Raw genomic sequence first — 8084 nt, 5'->3', positions numbered from 1 at the left:
CGCGATTGCAACACGACGAGAAAGGCTGAAAACCTAGGCCAAGTCCGCACTCATTAGTCAAATTGACTGGCTTGTTGGAATCCACATACAACTCCCAGCAAACTCTTGGATTGCCCTTGAGATATGGGTGTATGCTGGGATTCCAGCAGAACAGCTGAGGCTACAACCAGAAAATTCAGAATGCCCAGAAATCTAAACGTAGCTGTGCACATCTGAGTTGCAATTGTGTGTGAGTATTTGAAGATGGCTAGGGACTGTAACCTGGTAGTGATTACCTGAAAGTTTTAGAAGAATGTCCAGGATTTTTTAGGAAATTGCATTTTTTAGAAATATAGCTTTGAATCTTCTTAGAAAACTAAAGGAATATGGTATGAAGGAACCTAAAGTGTCTTGTGACCGTGTGGCCATTTGCAGGGGTGTGGCAGTAACACAACCCTCTGCAATACAGAGCCCACATGGGCAGGACCCATTTATGTCCCGAGTCTCCCTGTGCGTGTCCAGTGCGCGTGCCCATGATGCTGGTGAGGCTGGTGAAGGGCCTGTGGAGCATGCCTGTCATTCTCCCTGTCTCTGTCTTTCTCTCATGGAAGAAACAAATAAACAACAGCAACCAAAAGTCTTGTGGCCAAGAACTTTCCCCAGCCCTTTGAGGATGATGAAAACAAGGCCAGCTACGAGTGGAGCAATGGACAGCTGTAGTCGGAGGCCCAGACCTTCCAGGCTGCGGGCCTTCTGGTCCCCCTACAGAATCTAACTCTGGCGTGTGTTGTGCTAGAAGCACTGGCCAGCGAAAACCACAGAAAATCTCAAATTTATTTCAGATGAACTTTTTTTTCTGTTTTGAGAGGTTTTTTGCTATAAGGTGTGTGTACTCACCAGAAAGACAGAGAGAGACAGAGCCAGAAAGCAAGAAATCACCCCCTCCCCCCGAGGGGGGATGGCCACACCACAATCCCTTCTCCTCCACTCTCCTCTCGGAATCTTGGGCAGGCACGCACACATACCTGGCGTGAGTTTAAGCCACTGGGTCACCGGGTCAAACTGTGGTTGACTATGTGGGAGTCCAGAACATAGCCATTATAGCAACTGCTGGTCCCATTATTTGGGAAGAATTTTGAAGAATGAGTAGACAGTACATCAAGTCTGCCTCAGTTCCTAATAAGCCTTCTTCCTTGGCTCAGAGAGAGCTTTCTTAGTTATCATAGAAACTAAACTGAGCTAGAGGCAGAGGGAAGAGGAGTTCCTGACAGAAGTCCTGAGAGATGACTGGGTGGACAAGAAGTGGTAGAAGCTGGACAGCACAGGACTGGCCCAGGGGCATGGGGAAGCCTGGAAGGACACCACCTAGACAGGGGAACATTCTTGGGGGGTGCTGTGAGTGGTGTCCTGTCCTGGGAGACCAGGGGACAATCCAGAGCATGGGACAGTGGGCGTTGTGAAACCATCTTCCCTCCCTGGCCCTGCCATGGGCACTGGTTCCAGCCACACTGCCCTGTTCCCTACCTCAGACATGAGTGAGTTGGGGCTCCCTCGTCCTCGGTCCAACATCCTGGAGTCCCACAGTCCTCTGGTGCTGGGATCTTAGACAAAGAGAAGGGTCTTTGTGCTGGGGTAGGTAGCAAGGCAGACAGGATGTGCACATTCTTCATGGCGAGGGCCGAGGGCGAGGGCCGGGACTCTGCAGACAGAGGACTTCTCTGCTGGGGCAGGCCTTGATGTTTAGATTCCTCGCTCTGATTCTGAGGCTCTTCTCTGTTTTACTCGCTCATTTTGTCAGACCATAGGAGGGGAATGCTTCACTTAATTAACACTCTTTAAGCCCTTTAAGAGAAATCTCGTTGGGACCAGCAGTTAGTGTAATGGCTATGTCACTGGACTCCCACGTAGTCGACCGCGGTTCACGTCCCGGACCCGGTGACTTAAAACTCACGCCAGGCGCGTGTGCGTGCATGCCCAAGATCCCGAGAGGAGAATGGATGAGAAGGGATTGCGGCGTGGCCATCCCCCCCTGGGGGGGGGTGATTTCTCACTTTCTGTCTCTCTGTCTCTCTCTCTCTCTGTCTGGCGAGCGCACGTGCCCTATAGCAAAAACCTCTCAAAAAAAAAAAAAAAAAGAGAGAAATCTCGTGTGTTACTGGTACCTCAAAGCTGGGTCTGCTTAAGGGGAGGATTGAAGCAGCACGTTCAGACAGAAGGTATTTGGAATTCTGATGTGCTGGGAGGGCACAGTGGGTGTCCAGGGTCTGGAATCCAGGACTTACTGTAAATGGTGTGAATATGCACCTTCATAGAGTTCCAGCTGAGGTTTGTGAGCATCAGGGAATTCCAGGTAAAGTCCTAGTTCCTTTCTGGTGGGGCATCTTATAAATCTTCATGGCCAGCTTCAAGAAGTTATCTCAACCTGCATGACCCCTCCAAAGACAGTAACAGCAATGCAGTGATTTTAAAAATAGCATATATAGAGAAGTCATAAGCAGTACAACAAAGCCAGCGGCTAAAATTCATATTTCATTAAGAAAATAGAGTAGGAAAACTTTAAACAAAACACGACAGTCTTTGCAATGTTTAAAGAGTTGGTTTGGTGCCAATTTCATTTTTATTAGACAGAAATTCGGTCATTAAAAAAATGGCGCCAGGACCCTGCCTGGACACCGGCCAGCAAATGTCGGGCTGCGGCACCACCCTGGGGCAGCTCAGCCGCTCAGCCGCTCAGATGTGTGCCGGCTTTGGCCTGTGCGCTGTGAAGGGTGACAGGGTGTCTCTGCTGTCGCCTCCCTCCCTCTCCTCTCCCTCTCTTCTCCTCCCTGCCCCTTTCTTGCTCCCTCCATCCTTCCCCCTCCCCCTTTTCCTCTTCCTTCCCCTCCCCCACTCCTCTCTGCCCTTTCCTCCTCCCCCTCTTCTCCCCTTCTTTCTTTCCCTGTTCCTTTACAACTCTTTCTCTGTCCCTCCCTCTTTTCTCCCCTCAGTGTTCACTGAGTCTGGACCCTGCACGTGGCCTTGGGACAGCAAGACAGGCCCCTGCCATCATGAGCTTACCTTCTTGTGATGAGAGGGAAAGTTAGCGTTTCAGAAAATACATTGTGTAATTGCAGAGGGTGGCTGGTGGTCTGACCAAGGGGGCATAGGGAAATAATGGGGCCCCCTTTAGGCGACGTGTGGGCACTTCATCCCAGCGGAGAGAAGATTGTCCAGGCTGCCCTCAGTGGGCCGCTGCCAGCCGTGACTAGCCCTGTGAGGGGACCTGGGGCTCTCAGATGCCCTGGCCTACCTGTCTGAGCCCAGTACCCAGCCTTTTTTTTGACAGAGAGATTTTTGCTATAGGGGGTGTGTGCTTGCTAGAGAGACAGAGACAGAAAGCGAGAAATCACCCCCCAGAAGGGATGGCCACGCCACAATCCCTTCTCCTCCATTCTCCTCTCAGGATCTTGGGCACATAAACACGCCCAGCGTGAGTTTTAAGCCACCAGGTCCAGGACTTGAACCATGGCTGACTATGTACAAGTCCAATGACATAACCACTCCGCCGGCTGCTGGTCCCCGGTGGCCACTCCTTTCATGTGCTGGGGGCCTCCGCGCTGTTGTTCCTGAGCACTCAACGCATATAACCCCGGCAACCCTGAGACGCCAGGAGTGCCGCAAGTCGGGCGGCTTTCGCCCACAGGGCACAGCGGAGCAAGCTGGCTCCCAAGACAGCCAGGGGCTGGGAGGCGGCCTGGCCTGCGCCCTCAGTCCACAGCTCCTGGCAGCCCAGCTGGCCTTGGCCAAAGTGCTCCGGATGCCCCGCAGCTGCGGCCTGCCCGCCACAGCTGCCGCTCGTTCTGTGCTGGCCCAGGGTGGCCACGCGGCGCAAATGGGCGCGATCAGCAAGCCGGGAATGCCACACCGCCCGAGTCCGCGGAAGTTCCGGTACTCAGTCTTCGGCGCTGCAGCAGAATCAGGGGCTGGGGTTGTGGCGGTGGTGAGGGGCCCCTTGGTCTCCGAAGTCTGCTCACCGCTGGGCCCGGCGCGGGACACGCCTGGCGGCAGATGTGCAGGGCTCTGCTCGCGGGTTCGCCAAGGCCGCCGCGCTGGGCCCCTGGGTTTCAAGAAGCCAGTGCAGAACCAGCTAACTCAGTTGCCCAGGGTCCAGGCGTTTGGCACACCAGAGGCTCGTGGCCCCTCTTTGCTCCAGGAGGCCAGCTATCAAACCTCTGCCCTCCTTCCGGAGAGGTGCAGTTCCTATTGCGTTTGGAATCACACGCGCACACTTTGGAAAATGTATAATTTAAAAAAATAATAATATCCAGCATTCAAGGAGTGCCGTTCTAGAAAATATCTAAGTGCCTCTCATCCATTATTCATTTTCCCCATGATGGAATTGTGAGGTCGGGACTATTATTAAACTTACTTTTTAGTAGTGAAGAAACTGAGGCAGTTTTTTGCAAGACTGCATTAAATAGCCACAAAAGCTAATATTAGGGTGAGACTAGAAGTCAACAGATTTTTGTGGGACCTGGTCTGGTAGCTGCTGCTCTGAGCTGAGCACACAATAAAACTAAGTTAGAGGCATTTCAGTAAAAGTAAAAAGCCCATGGAGAGCCGCGGTGCCGCCCCCCACCTGGTACCCGCACAGGGCTCCTGGGTCCTGCTCATGTGCGTGTGCTCAGCCTCCTGTCTGCGGCTCTGTACCCTCTGGGAACTCTATATTTCAAGGGTTATGTATTTCTTCCATGATTAGAGGGACAGAGGAAAAAAGGGGGAGAGAAGGTACGCCCTATAGGAGCTTGACTCAGTGGCCACTGACTTCTGCCAAACAACGATTTCAAAGATAAGCACGCTTCCTTTTGAACTTCAGCGTACCTAACCCTGCTGTGAAGTATTACAGCGTCCAAGCCAGGTCATGAGCCTCTTAGGAAAGACCCCGTGCTGGCCTCTGTTTAGGAGGCAGCGGAACACAGACATGAGGAAGGGAGGAAGGTCTTGAGTCCTAGTGGCCTGTCAGGAGACTGGACCCTCCTCTTGCGGGTGGCTGGCAGGGAGAGGGGCTACACACAGTTGAGGTGTCCAATTAGGACAGGTACCGAAGGGACCCCAGTGGAAAGACTGGCCAGCTCTGGTGCTTCCCTGGGGATGTTTAGCTCCGTAGTTCTTTATTATTCAGTAAAACGTTTTGCTTTATCCCAGAAGTGGTCTAGCTTTCCAAGTTTGCACTACTACTTCTTTATTTTTTAAGTATTTTTTGCCAAAGGGCGTGTGCACTCACTGGAGAGAGACAAAGACAGAAAGTGAGAAGTCATCCCCCAAGGGGAATAGCCACGTTGCAGGCTTCTCTCCTCTTGGGATTTTGAGCATGCATGCACATCACCTGGCGTGATGTCCAAGCTGCCAGGTCCGAGACTCAAACTGTGATTGGCCATGTGGGAATCCTGTGCCTTGACCGCCATGCCACCTGCTGGCCTGCAGAGCTGCTTTATAAAGCTCTCGTTTGACCTTTCCTCCTTCCCGTTCCCCCATAGCTTTACGTGTGGGTACTCACAGAGATACACCTTCTTTGGGGTATAGGTCATCTGACACATCTCCGTTTTCTGTTTCTACTTCCTTCTACCTCCTACTTGCTCGTGTTTTCATAAATAAGCAAGATTTCATAAGTTAAACAATTTCCTTGGCCAACTGTAAGTCACTTTTTTCCTACTCTCCAGTACCAGTTTTTTGTCTCCATTTGTTTTGGCTATTTTCATTTTTTTTTTTAATTGCCAGAGGGCACATGCACATGCATCCGAGACTCAAACTGTGATTGGCCATGTGGGAATCCTGTGCCTTGACCGCCATGCCACCTGCTGGCCTGCAGAGCTGCTTTATAAAGCTCTCGTTTGACCTTTCCTCCTTCCCGTTCCCCCATAGCTTTACGTGTGGGTACTCACAGAGATACACCTTCTTTGGGGTATAGGTCATCTGACACATCTCCGTTTTCTGTTTCTACTTCCTTCTACCTCCTACTTGCTCGTGTTTTCATAAATAAGCAAGATTTCATAAGTTAAACAATTTCCTTGGCCAACTGTAAGTCACTTTTTTCCTACTCTCCAGTACCAGTTTTTTGTCTCCATTTGTTTTGGCTATTTTCATTTTTTTTTTAATTGCCAGAGGGCACATGCACATGCACACGTGAGAGAGAATGGAAGAGGAAGCACCCCTTAAAGGGGCATGGTCACAGCACAATCTTTCCCTCCATTTCCTCACCTGCCAGGATTTTGAACACGGCTCTCTGTGTACTGTGCTTAATTACTGCACTGGAGGGCGGGCCCTATTTTCCTCTGAAGGAGTCTCTGTAGCTCTCTATTCCGTAGAGACTAAGATGTTTCTGTAACTTGATGCTGCCCTCCTGACTGTGGGGAGTCAGTCATGCTGGTGACCCAGTTGGCAAGATGCTGGGGTGGGCTGGCTTGTGCCTGAGAACAGGCTGCTGTCACCTTATTGCATCTTGGGCCCAGAAGGCCTGTGTCACCCCTCTGCCGCATTCAGAGACCCGAAGACCCATCCAGGTGTTTAAACTTTTGTGGCCCCTCCCATTAGGTCTTCCAGGAAACCTCCAGGCAAAATGGGCCATGCACCCAGACCCGTCTCTCGGAGTGGAGCCCCTGTGAGTACTGGAGCCCTCTGCCCGGTCAGATCTGCAATGCTGTAGCCAGCGACTCGTGTCGTTGATGCCCGCACTGGGCAGTCTGCAAGCCTGAGGTTGTCCGAGGGACACAGCCACAGTTGTTTGTCCATGGGTCATCGGTGCTTCCACAGGCAATGGAAGGGGAGTGGCTACAGCAGGCGGAAAGCCTGTGAGCCCCACCTGTTGACTAGCATGGCTCTTCATAGAAGTTTGAGGAACGCTGGTCTCCACAGTCATCAAGCATGTAAAGGCCATGGGATGGACTTGACTGCAGCTCTCTGTGCACATGTCTCCACCCTTCAGTCTCTATCATTCTAGATGGTGAAAACATAGTACCCAGACGTGCCAGATTCTGTCGTCTGTAACTTCATGTCCCAAGTTAATAGAATTTTTATTCCTATTAAATTTTACTTTACCCCAGATAATACATTAAAATCTTTCCTTTTAGTCCTTCCTACCTTTCCTTCCTCTCTTACCTCCTCACCTTCTCCCCTCTTTCTTGTTACATAGTTCTGCATATAAACTTCACAATCCTAAGTTTAAGATTTTAGCTACTGGGCCCAGCCTGGTCATACAATTGGTAGCAAACTGCACTGCAGTTTTGGAAGCCACGTGGGCACCACGGGTTTGGATCCCTGCGTTGGCCTGAAAGCAGACCAGGCATGTGTGCACGTGAGACCTTGAAGAGCTGGATGGCAAGGGAAGGAGCAGCACGGTGTGACAAGATCTCGTCAAGGGTCTCTCTCACTCTCTGTTTTTCTCTTGTGCACATACACACACTCTCTATCATGAACAAAGCAAATAAACTTAAAAAATGGAGCTAGTGTCCCATGAAAATGCTCCATAAATGGTTTTTATGGTTGATTAGTTCAAGGATATCATTTAAAGACTACCCCTAGTTCTGAAGGTGCAGATGTCACAAAGAAGCCACTTTCTGAATTTAGTAGGAGCATTAAACACCTACTTGTTAAGATGAAATCATTTCCCATAGAATTATAACTGCCTAGTTGTTTGCATGTGCCCATGTTTCTCACCCCCAAGAGAGAATGAAAATACGTGAACAGAATAGGCCAACATGGGATGTGTCGTTATTTATCTCTTGAGAATCCGGTGACGAGAGAAAACAGAAACCTGTGATGTGTGCGGTGACTGATTCTGTGTGCTGGCGCTTCCAGTGCACTTCCAGCTCAGCTAGGGCTTAGTTGACAAAAATGTCAACTCCTGGGGGACATTTTGCATGTATCCACGGTCAGAGTGGCCACTTAGAGCACTGTCCCGAACAGCTCAGTCTGGTGAGAGAGAGCATGGCAGAAAGAGGGAGCGAGCCTTCTGTGACTGATGATATGGAAGGGCTGCTCACCTTCAGTGCTGGGCTCTTCAAGACAGTGAGCAGCAGGGGCCTGCGAGGAGCCCTTGGCTCGCCCCCACTGCTGGCTCGTCTCTGCCC

General features: G+C 50.9%; 1 pseudogene; it reads left to right on the top strand.

Annotated features, from left to right (window-relative positions):
- LOC102488538 (required for meiotic nuclear division protein 1 homolog) overlaps positions 1-8084 on the top strand; it is a 65364-nt pseudogene that overhangs the window by 41202 nt on the left and 16078 nt on the right.

Source organism: Tupaia chinensis, unplaced genomic scaffold (genome assembly GCF_000334495.1).
Source record: "Tupaia chinensis unplaced genomic scaffold, TupChi_1.0 Scaffold144752_1, whole genome shotgun sequence".
NCBI classification, from domain to species: domain Eukaryota; kingdom Metazoa; phylum Chordata; class Mammalia; order Scandentia; family Tupaiidae; genus Tupaia; species Tupaia belangeri.
This window is presented reverse-complemented; position numbering and strand designations above follow the sequence as displayed.